General features: G+C 50.3%; 1 protein-coding gene across 3 annotated transcripts in view; it reads right to left on the bottom strand.

Annotated features, from left to right (window-relative positions):
- The window catches only part of UBE4B (ubiquitination factor E4B), a 167,722-nt gene that overhangs the window by 48,743 nt on the left and 106,397 nt on the right, over nt 1–12,582 (bottom strand). The window lies entirely within an intron of this gene.

Raw genomic sequence — 12,582 nt, 5'->3', positions numbered from 1 at the left:
GAAGAGCCCTGTCTCGTCACAGTTGAAGATTTGCTGGGGGATGTATCGTTCGGCTTCTATCAGTTCGGCAAAAGTTATAATAAAATCTTCAGCTGCCTTCACATCCGCCTCACCAAGTCGACAACACGCACACCTCGCTCATGTTTTTCGACGATTGCGTGTTTTATATCCAAGCACATCATCCTCTTCTTCTTCTCAGTTATAATAAAATCTTCAGCTGCCTTCACATCCGCCTCACCAAGTCGACAACACGCACACCTCGCTCATGTTTTTCGACGATTGCGTGTATTATATCCAAGCACATCATCCTCTCTTCCCTTGGCACTCAATTTCTTAGGACCCATGGTTAAAACTAAGAAATTTTCCAAAATAACCAAAATGCGAAAACAAAGCAGCAGCGATATACGGCAGAGATACTTGCACGGCAAGATAACCACGTGACCGGAACCCACCTGGTGGCGGGTAGCGTAAGCTCGTAACTCAGGTCTCGGCTCGCATCTCAAAGCAATAAACCGCCCGAGCGACGGCTCGTATCTCGGAAAACTCGTAAGTTGGTGCACTCGTAAGTCAAGGTTCCACTGTATGTATATATATATATATATATATATATATATATATATATATATATATATATATATATATATATATATATATATATATATTGTTGCGGATATGGGATTTGGCCTCCATATCCGCTTGTAAATATTCCCCTATTTCCCCAATACCCCCCAACTATCCCCAATCCCCCATTCCCTAGTCTCATTGCCTGTAAATAACCCTCTGTAGAACCGACCTTCACCTTTTTCCCCCATTAAATGTCGTGCCCAGGTCCACCGCATCTCACGTAGACAACTTTCGGACATCTTGCTAGTTATTCTTAGTCTATGTCAGTTAAGGACTCGTTTCCATTAATTCTGACTCTTCGTTGCACCAGAATGTGATTGTATGGCACCAGTAGTGAGTTTAGGACCTCCCCATACCTCCTCCCATCTTCCTCATGAAACAATAACAACAACAACAACTACAACCACAGCGGGGGCGGCGCGGCCGCGGTGCGGGGAGTGTGCGTCCTCACACCGGCTTGGTTAGCCGCCATTGCCATGTGCGCCCACGGGGTTACCACGAAGGGGCTGGCTGTCAGCTCCTCGTCAAGGGCGGAGCCCGGTAACCCCCGCACCCAATAAGAAGCAACGGGCCGATTCCATCTGGGGCGGAGCTAACGAGCCGAGGGCGTGTCACTCCCCGCCGGATATACGCAGCCACTTACCGGACGTGACGTGAGATGCGCCCCGAGCTTGGAGAAAGAACGTCACCTTCCAACGCTGACGCTGAGAGAGACCTCCCGCATCTCTGGACCGGACCGTGTGGATCCTGCCCCTGAGCCAAGGTGCACCTTGAGCTATCAACTACCTGCCCTTCCTTGCCATCAATCCCGGTGTGAGTCAGTTTTGTCCTGTTTATCTGTGGTCTGTCGGGGCTAATATAAGACCGTGTTTAAGTGCCCACCTTACTATGCTGTACCTCTGGTCGGTGTAATCTAACGTTCCGATATATTATAACCTCCTCCGGAGGTCTTGAGAACTGTACCCTTGGTGTCGTGTCATTTTAACCCAGCCGTTGTGTCCTTTTCCTCAATTGATTTAGCGTAGCGTGACTCGGCCAACGTTCGAGTATAATCGGGTAAACTGTGCAGACGCGGCCATACCAAACCGCTCGGTAAACTAACATCCACAACCGCGTCTGTAACATTTGGTGTCGAGGAGTGGAATTCGGACCTGGGACTAAATTCAGTTAGGCCCAAATTTTGGAACACCAATTGTACCATTAGGGTAACATTTTGGTGTCGGGAAGTGGATTTCGATCCGGAGCGCGTTTCCCGCGCTCGAAATTATAACGGCGAAATTTGATTGTGTTTTACAAAAAAAATAAAAACCCGAATTTTGAAAGTCGCGCTATGGCAGACCAAGACGGCTGGGTTCCGGTGGGGGAGAGTGAGGCAGGGTCGATCCAGGACCAAAATGAGGGACAAGAGGAGAGCGAAGCAGTGAGGGTAGCAGATTCGCAAAATAGCGTCGTCACGCACGAGGGGGCGGGCGCGCGAAATGGCGCCTCGCACATGGCCACGGCGACCGCGCCCGCGACCGTGGTAGCGCCGCCGATGGATTGGGGCCTATTCATGCTGCAAATGCGGGCCCTCATGGAAGAGAACAGGGGGCTGGGAGACCAAATTGGAGCAATAAGGGACGAAGCGAGGGCTGATAGTGAGCGATTGGAGGGCCAAATGGGGGTAATGAGGGACGAAGCGAGGGGTACCGGTGAGGGATTAAAACATGGGTTAATGGGAGTAGAAAACAGAATGGCCGCTCAAGAGAATCAAATGGAAGGGATGCAAGAGGGGTTAGAGGGGTTAGAAAACAGTATGGAAGGCAAATTGAGGGACATGAGGGACCAAGCGGAAAGGGAAGTTAAACAGATGGGGCAGCAGATAGAGGGGGTCAGAATGGGGGTAGAAACCAAACTGGATGCTCACAGGGAGGAAATGGAGCAGATGAGGGTGGCAACTGGGCAGGAGATGCAAGTGATGGGAGAAGAGATCAGAAGAGGGGTGAGTGAGGAGGTCGGAGGAGTGCGCGAGGAGGTGAGGCACTGTAAGGAGCACATGGAGAAGGAGGTGAGAAAGGGGACTGTAAAGTTACAAGGGGGCATAGAGGTCCTGACGCAGGAGGTGGAACAGCTGACGGAGGGACAAAAAGAACTAACGGACCAGGTAAAGAAGAACACAGCGGTATTAGGAGGGTTAAAGGCGACACAGAAAGAACTAAAAGATGACTTGATAGCGACGAAGAGGGAATGTCAGATGGTACGTGAGGGACTGACAACGAGGTTGGACGAGGTGACAGAGGTAATGGAGACGAAGGACCGGCAGGTGAGGACGCACATGGAAACGGTCAAGGTAGCCTTGGAGGACGAGCTTGAGGAGACGTACCGGGGAATAAAGGAGGTGAAGCAGAAATTAGAAGAAGTGGAAGAAGGGGTGAGCGAAATTAAGAAGCGACGGAGAGAGGATAAGAAAGAGATAAAAGAGGAGATAAAAGAATTGGTCCGAAGTCTGTGTTCGGATCGTGATGATGTGCTCATTAACCGGATGAGGGATTCGCAGGTGATGGAGGAGAAGCGAAGAGGAAGAGGACCCGGTGTAAGTGGTGACCAATATGGTCGTGCGTATGATGCGCCAGGGGATTTAATAAGCTTGGGGGTCGAGATAGACCCGGGTGTTCGTGAGAGGCCGTTGGTGAAGTGTGCGACCGGTCTGGTGTGCGAAAAAGGGGGTGTGCGAGAAAGTCCGACTCTGGGGTGTGTGAGGAAAAAGTGCGTGCCAAGGAGTGAGGGTGCTGGCGAGAATGAGTCGGTCGTAGCGCGTGTGCGAGGGAGCACATGGAAGCGCGGTGTGGTAAGTGTTACAGAGGGTGTGACGGGAGAGTGTGCGCAAGAGTGTGCGCGAGAAAGGTGTGTGACGGACGGGTGCATGGGGAAAGAGTGCGCTGTCAAAGGCAAGGAAGAATGCACACCTGTGGTGAGTGTTACAGAGGGTGTAACGGGAGAGTGTGCGCGAGAAAGGTGTGTGACGGACAGGTGCATGAGGAAAGAGTGCGCTGTCAAGAGTAAGGGTGAGTGCGCTGTCAAGAATGGAGGTGAAAGTAGTGAGAGTGACAAGGAGAGTGAGTTGGTTGTGACAGGTGAGCGAGGATGTACACCTGGGATGGAAGGATGCACACCTGGAATGGTAGAGCGTGAGTGGGAATGCACGCTGGAGTTGGTGGTGAGGCACGTGGTTGGGTGTGCGAATGAGAGCACACCTGTGATTGTCACAGAGGAGGTGACAGAGGAGGGGGCGCGAAGAGGTGTGTTGGTGAGGTGTGCGACCAACGAATGTGTGCCAAAGTGTTCGGTGGTCAGGTGTGTGACCAAGGCTGTGAGTGGAATGAGGGTACCTGGGTGTGTAAGGAAAGGTACGAGGAGCATGGGGACGGCTGGATGTGTGAGCAAGGAACGGGCTGCGGGGTGTAAGCATGCAGGTGAAGCATCGACGTTAAACGGAGCAGCGGTTAGGTCGACTTTTAGCCGAATTGGGCCCTCGGTGCGTGCCGGGCCTCGCGTGGAACGGCCGCGTCCAGGCTCCACTAGGTGGAGCGGGCAGCTGGATAGGAAGGGTCGTCATGGCGACCACGTTTTGTTGAGACGTGCCGGCAGGTCGAGATCGGGACATTGGATGGCTCCACGCCGAGATGGTGCGTGGGATCTCGGCCCGGGTAAACCCCCGTCCCTGCCCCGAATGCCGGACGCATCCACCCGCCGGCACAAAACAACCAGCATCCATTGCTTGGCTTTACGAAGCCGGGCTTTGGACAGGAATTGGCGCACCGAGAGGCATTAGTGAGTAGACTGGGTGATGAGGTTAGTGTTTTGGACCCAAAATTAGAGAAAAACAAAATTTGATGATTGGCAAGGGATTGGCAGTAGTGATTGGCAGATGATGGGTAGTGATTGGCAAATTTTTAATTTGTTGAAATTTGATGTGCAAAATTGGTAGTGAGCGATGGGCCCGGTGGGTAAGGCTGGCATCCCTGCCACCCTTCCCATGGGGGCAAATGCGCTATAGTTTATGGGGTGTATGGCAGTGAAAACTAGCCCGGGTGGGTTAGGTTATATTGATAGGGCCCTAGAAGATGACCTTAGGTAACGTTAAGTTTAGATAGTGACTGATACCTGTAGTGGGGACGCAGGTAGATTAGTATGGATGATAATGACGTGGGAGCGCAATAGTTTAAAGGGGCGACTGGGAAGCGCAAGTGTCAGAGGGGAGTAGTTAGCTGAGATGATGCCGTGTGGTTGAGAATTGAACAGGTGTGAGAACTGGACAGGTGTGTGGAGCAGTGTATGAGTAGTAAGTGTTGTGGATCAGCGCGAATGCGCTTGGGGAGAGAAGGGTGCAGGTGGCACCAGGTGTGAGAGCACAGGTGTGCAGGTACAGGTGTGTGGAGAGAGTTGGAGTAAGTGGTACGGAGTGGTGTGCATGGTGCGAAGGTGTGGATGGGGGAAGAGTGGACCCCTTTCACGAGTACCCGGGGCGGGTAGTGTAAGTGTTAGGTAGAGGGTATAGGTAAATTGTGGTTGGATATTGGCATTTGTGGTGCGGTTGCAGAATGGTATTGTGGATGGGTGCATTAGTGTTGTGGAAATGGCTGGGCGTGTAGCCTGTTAGTGTGTGTAGTTGGTTGGGCACTCCACCACTGTGAGGATGTCGGCCAGGTGAGGCCGCAGGTGGGCTCTGGGAGCCGGTAGAGTTGTGGATGGGGCCCGAGGATCCGGAGGACGGACCCGGGTAGCCCAGTGCCAGAGAGGGCACCGAGTGGGTAGAGCGCCAGAGGGCCTTCCCCAGGTAGATAGGTTAGGGTAAGGAGCAGGTAAGCTCGGAGGCAACTGCAGTGGTGGAGGTGTGCAGGTGGGTAGACCCGCTGGGAGAGGTACACGCCACAGCCCAGATATTGTGCGAGGGCACCGGGAGATGAATCGGGGGAGTGAGACCCCAAATTGAAAAGCACCACAGTTTGGTCAATGGGAATTGGTTTTTAGAACCCATAGTGTAAGAGGGCCAATGGTTTGGCCGGAGAAAGACCCCGGGTAGTGTAAAGTTGTTAAAGTCATTTAGGAAATAGTTAGGATTGATGAACCTGTCGCACCATACGCAGCCACTTACCTGTGGTGATGATGACTCCACACCTGGGTTTTCTTTGTTCTGTGTGCAGGAAAGGCTGTTGCTGTTGGATTTGTGAGACGCATCACGACGTGGATGAGACATTGGGGTGATTCCATCTCTCCCTCCCTAGGAGGGACTGATGATGAGTTGGAGATGGCAAATTTTGATGAGAGTTGAAAATGGCAAATTTGATTGGTTAGGAGGGAGAGAAGACGAATTTGGTTTATGGGAGGAACGGGGAAGACAGTAGGGACGTTTGTTGATTGGTAAAGTAGATGTTTATGGGTAGTGTTGTGTTTTGTGGATGCAGTAAGGGGTAAGGGAGGGGCCATGTAGGTTACCTGGTGGGGGGGGGGGGGCGTACGGTAGGAACGTACCTGTCTCACCTGGTTCCCATGTGCCCCAGGGTGCATCATCTTGTATTGCGTGCACTTTTGCGCCCTTACCACCTTACTCACTTGTCTTCTTCTTTTGTCTCCCACCTCCGAGGATCTGGCTTTGGGGCAGAGAGAGAGGAGAGAGGAGAGAGAGGTGCTGGCTCCGCAGTTGTGGGCCTGTACTTTCGCTGCTTGCTGCCTGGATCGATACACCATATGGACCGCAATGGCCACCCACAATGGACCGCAGTTCTTTTGCGGCCAAGCACCACCCGTGGATGGACCTATGGGTCAACGTGGCACCTATGCCATACAGGTGAACCACTTTTAGTTGGCCCCCTGACGGCCACAATACAGAAATGGACGCGGTTGGCGCCTTTCTTTATTTTTGAAAGAAGCAAGAAGGCCAAGTGCACCACATGAAGGCAAGACCAGCGGCAGAACATCGGCCGGCTGCGACACCACCGGTGATTTATAAACACTTTATTGGTGCACCGGATGGTGCTGACTGTGTGATGGGGTGGTGCTTTTGGTGCTTGGAAGTGGTGCTCTGCACATTATTAAAGGCCGTAAGGCCACAGAGCACTCGTGGGTTGGTGTATCGATGCTGGCATGCGTGCTCTCTCTCTATGCATAACATCTGCATGTGTTCCTCCAAAAACAGGTCCTGGATCGTAGTGTAAATATCAGCGTAGTCTTGTAAATAATGCTCCCTACCGGCTGTATGTTTAGTTTGCGAATTCTTTCCGCGATTCGGTTATCCTGTGGGTGTGTTTCTGTGAGAAGGGTGCAACGTCGCAGGGGGACATATTTACTCATTTGTGAATATCTGTAAAACTGTCGCACTCAGGGTAGAGTTAATAGTAGAGGGAACTACATCTGAGTGCCACACTAAAGTAGGTAAAAATTTATCGGGTCGGGTCGCCCCGAGGGTAGAGAAGGGTGCAATGTTGCGGATATGGGATTTGGCCTCCATATCCGCTTGTAAATATTCCCCTATTTCCCCAATACCCCCCAACTATCCCCAATCCCCCATTCCCTAGTCTCATTGCCTGTAAATAACCCTCTGTAGAACCGACCTTCCCCTTTTTCCCCCATTAAATGTCGTGCCCAGGTCCACCGCATCTCACGTAGACAACTTTCGGACATCTTGCTAGTTATTCTTAGTCTATGTCAGTTAAGGACTCGTTTCCATTAATTCTGACTCTTCGTTGCACCAGAATGTGATTGTATGGCACCAGTAGTGAGTTTAGGACCTCCCCATACCTCCTCCCATCTTCCTCATGAAACAATAACAACAACAACAACTACAACCACAGCGGGGGCGGCGCGGCCGCGGTGCGGGGAGTGTGCGTCCTCACACCGGCTTGGTTAGCCGCCATTGCCATGTGCGCCCACGGGGTTACCACGAAGGGGCTGGCTGTCAGCTCCTCGTCAAGGGCGGAGCCCGGTAACCCCCGCACCCAATAAGAAGCAACGGGCCGATTCCATCTGGGGCGGAGCTAACGAGCCGAGGGCGTGTCACTCCCCGCCGGATATACGCAGCCACTTACCGGACGTGACGTGAGATGCGCCCCGAGCTTGGAGAAAGAACGTCACCTTCCAACGCTGACGCTGAGAGAGACCTCCCGCATCTCTGGACCGGACCGTGTGGATCCTGCCCCTGAGCCAAGGTGCACCTTGAGCTATCAACTACCTGCCCTTCCTTGCCATCAATCCCGGTGTGAGTCAGTTTTGTCCTGTTTATCTGTGGTCTGTCGGGGCTAATATAAGACCGTGTTTAAGTGCCCACCTTACTATGCTGTACCTCTGGTCGGTGTAATCTAACGTTCCGATATATTATAACCTCCTCCGGAGGTCTTGAGAACTGTACCCTTGGTGTCGTGTCATTTTAACCCAGCCGTTGTGTCCTTTTCCTCAATTGATTTAGCGTAGCGCGACTCGGCCAACGTTCGAGTATAATCGGGTAAACTGTGCAGACGCGGCCATACCAAACCGCTCGGTAAACTAACATCCACAACCGCGTCTGTAACAATATATATATATATATATATTACACACACACACACACACACACACACACACACACACACACACACACACACACACACACACACACACACACACACACACACACACACACACACACACACACACACACACACACACACACACACACACACACACACACACACACACACACACACACACACACACACACACACACACACACACACACACACACACACACAGCATTTAATATGGAATTTTTTTTTGTGGGGGTGAACTTACTTTTCAAGATGTCTTAGAACCAAAAGTTAATTGGAATTATGTTGAAATTATTCTAGATTTTGTTAATGTGACCTTTAAAAGAAACAAAAACCACATTTGACATTTCGAAACAAATAAATTGATCCTTGAAAGTGATGTAAACTGATATCGAACTCAATTCATGGACAGTAGTGTGAAACTTCTGTTTACATTTTCCAGAAGCATCTCTTTATTTTGCACATTAGCCAAATTTTTTTTAAACAAAAACAAAAGTTAAATTACGACTGGGAATACGGACAGTAAAATTACAGTTCAGTACTTCGTGTAACCCCCATGAGCATTCAGGGGAGCACGGACACGTTGAGGCATGCTGTTCACGAGCTTTGCCAAGGTTTGGACAGGAATCGCTTGCCGTGCAGTGACAATAGCCTGCTGCAATTCACGCACAGAGGTCGGCTGCTGGTCCAAGTGGTCGATTTGACGCGTTAATTCTGCCCACAAGTTCTCTATCTGATTCATATCCGGGGACATGGCAGGCCACTCCATATGCTCAACACCATGGTCAGCAAGAAAGTGTTGGATCATGCGAGCACGATGAGGCCGTGCATTGTCATCTTGGAAGACAAAGTTTCCTCGAAAGGCTGCACGAGCAAATGGAAGCAATGTTTCTTCCAGAATGGCCCTGTACTTGAACTGGTTCAGGTTTCCATTCAGAACAACCAGGTCAGTTTTGCCCCCTGCATGAAAAGCAGCCCAAACGGTCACCCCACCACCTCCAGCTTGGACTCTTGGCACTATACAATCTTTGTTGTGGGCTTCATGCACTTGTCTGCGCACTCGGACGCGGCCATCTTGACGATAGACCAGAAATCTAGACTCGTCACTGAAGATCACGTGATTCCAGTGTCCTGGCTGCCATTGACGGTGCTCTCTGGCCCACTGCAATCGGTGCTGGCGGTGTTGTCTGGTCAGGCGTGGCTTTCTCAGGGGACGCCTGGCACGACAGCCTGCTTGAACCAGTCGTCGGTTGACTAGCCTTCTGGATACAGGCACATTTGTCAGTTGCTGCCACTCAGCCCTAAGCCGATTAGCTGACTTGGTACGGCCATTGCAGACTAACCGGTGCAGCTGGCGATCATCCCTTCTTGTGGTTCTGCGGGGACGTCCTGGCCTTGGTATTGGAGTAGGGACACCCCTCTGAGCATTTCGTTTCAGGATCTTTGACACCTGACCTTGAGTGATGCCATACTGCTGAGCAATAGCACGCTGTTTCATGCCGTAATTTCGTAAAGCCACCACTCCATGACAAACAGCATTGTCGAGTTGACGGACCATCTCCAGAGGAAGCGGCAATAACTTTTGGAGACGTGCAGCAGTTGTTTTCCACTAATACAGAACGCAACAACCCTTGTATACCCGACTGTGAAGCCAATCATCAAATGCACCTGTCCGTACATTTTGCCACGCCACCTGTGATATAATCCTGTTGTTGACTTCTTGCTGCGACAGACAATCAGTGACATGGTTCTTTTAACAAATAAATCACCAAAGTGTAAAAGAAACTCACCAGATTGATATACTGAGTTAAGAAAGTAAACCCAAGTCAAGAAAAAATATATATTCCATATTAAATGCCAAGTGTGTATGTATATATATATATATATATATATATATACATACACACACACACACACACACACACACCACAGTCTGACCACTATTCACAGTTCCGCTATTCGTGGGTTACGAGTGTCCGCCGATGATAAAATGTGACTTGTTTATCTATTCGCAGAAAAGTGTCCCACGAATTCGCAGTTTTTTTTTTCTATTCGCGGCCGTGTTCTGTGAAATCGCCGGGTTTTTTTTCCTATTCACAGCCATGTTCTGCGGTCGCGGGGCGCAAATTTTTTTTTTTTCACAAGCCGCTAGCTTGACATTTACAAAACTCATCTTTCACCAAGCATGCATAAAGCAGCTGGGCATACGCAAAAAACACATATACGAGCCGCGAGGATGACATGCTTCTACATTCACTGCTGTGCGCTTTGCGTTTTCATGGCTTTCGCGGCCGCAAATTTTAGTCTCACTATAATCGAGAGTTCCACCAGCTGCATAACATGTCATCCCCATGAGTTACTGTACAGAATGAATACACTCCATTGTATCTATTAGGGCAATTGACTGTCTCCCTTTCCTCCATTGAAACTGGCACGGCATGCATTCACGGATTTTCATCAACATTCGCGGGATTTGTCTCGCCATTGCCGGGATTATCGCCGACATTCACGGATTTTGCCTTGCCATTCACTGTTTGTTCCTCTCTATTCGCGGATTTTCACGACCCGGGAACCTATCCCCCCTTTTTGTCCCCCGTCGCACCGCGGAGCGAAAGGGGGACTATGGTTTTCCCCTCCGTCCGTGCGTGCATGCGTAAGGGAAGGACCGCCTTCGAATTTGGTGTGTGGGTGCAACCCACGTCAAAATCCAAGATGGCCACCGCCATGTATGTCTGATGCCATGTATGTCTGAAACTTGTGAGCTGAATATCTTGAAAAATAAGCGAAGTACCAACTTCTAATCTGGTGTGTGGGTGTATCTAGGCACAAGGAAGAAGGCTTTTGAAAATTGGGTCGCCACGTCAAAATCCAAGATGGCCGCCGCCATGTATGTCTGAACCTTGTGAGATGAATATCTTGAAAAATAAGCGAAGTACCAACTTCTAATTTGGTGTGTGGGTGTATCTCGGCATAAGGAAGAACGCTATTGAAAATTGGGTCGCCACGTCAAAATCCAAGATGGCCGCCACCATATATATGTCTGAACCTTGTGAGCGAAATATCTTGAAAAATAAGCGAAGTACCAACTTCTAATCTGGTGTGTGGATGTATCTAGGCAGAAGGAAGAAGGGTATTGAAAATTGGGTCGCCACGTCAAAATCCAAGATGGCCACCGCCATGTATGTCTGAACCTTGTGAGATGAATATCTTGAAAAATAAGCGAAGTACCAACTTCTAATTTGGTGTGTGGGTGTATCTCGGCATAAGGAAGAACACTATTGAAAATTGGGTCGCCACGTCAAAATCCAAGATGGCCGCCGCCATGTATGTCTGAACCTTTTGAGCGGAATATCTTGAAAAATAAGCGAAGTACCAACTTCTAATCTGGTGTGTGGGTGTATCTAGGCATAAGGAAGAAGGCTATTGAAAATTGGGTTGCCACGTCAAAATCCAAGATGGCCGCCTCCATGTATGTCTGAACTTTGTGAGCGAAATATCATATCATAGCATGTTTTCTGCGTCTTCCACTTTGTCAACTCACATCACTTCCCCGACGGGGGACCTAGGCGTAACGCTTGTTTACTCTAGTTTTACGGTGTTTGTCTTCATTTTAAGGCATTACGCCCGATTTACGTCAAAAACCGAGTTACGTCACGGCTTATGGAACCAATTAATGACGTAGGCCGGGGTATTGCTGTATATATTGTTGCGGTTTTTCGAAGCCCGTTCCCGTTACAAAGGGAGATTAAGCCCCTTTTTCTCCTTGGGTCTTCAAAACCGCGAGACCGAGTCGCCACTTCCGGGCAAACGTGGAAAAGGGTTTCGGGACAATTTCACACGTACCTTGAGTACCCACGCCGCAGCGGGGGTGGGGATCGAGTCTCACACGAACCACGTGTAATTGCGTACGCCCGAGCGGATGGCGTACCACGTGACTAGTGCTGTTATCTTCCTATAGAACCCGACTAGAGCGATCTAATTCGTACCATGCGAGACCAATGATGGAAGAGACAAAACGGTCGAATCAGAAGAAATAACAGATTTATTTACACTAGTTACAATCATTGGTAGAAGGACAGGGACACAGGGCAGAACTTAAAGTCTTACTTATTTCCCAGACAATGGGCCCACTTACACACACAGGGAGATGGAGGAAGAATGTTCGCGCGCCGAACGCGCCTGCTTCGGTCGCTCCAGGAACAGCTCACCCAGTCGTGGCCCTCTGGCGGACACAGCATGTATCCCGGCGAAAGCAGGCAAGAGGGAAAATCCTCACGGCGCGTATCAGGCATAGGCAGGCAGGAATGAAATTGCGCGTCTGTGGCCCAGCGCGGGTCGTCCTTTACAGCGCGCGATTAATACTGCGCAGAGCGCGGGGAGCAGGGCAAGTTCGTGTACA

Source organism: Myxine glutinosa, chromosome 4 (genome assembly GCF_964187855.1).
Source record: "Myxine glutinosa chromosome 4, kmMyxGlut1.1, whole genome shotgun sequence".
NCBI lineage: Eukaryota > Metazoa > Chordata > Myxini > Myxiniformes > Myxinidae > Myxine > Myxine glutinosa.
This window is presented reverse-complemented; position numbering and strand designations above follow the sequence as displayed.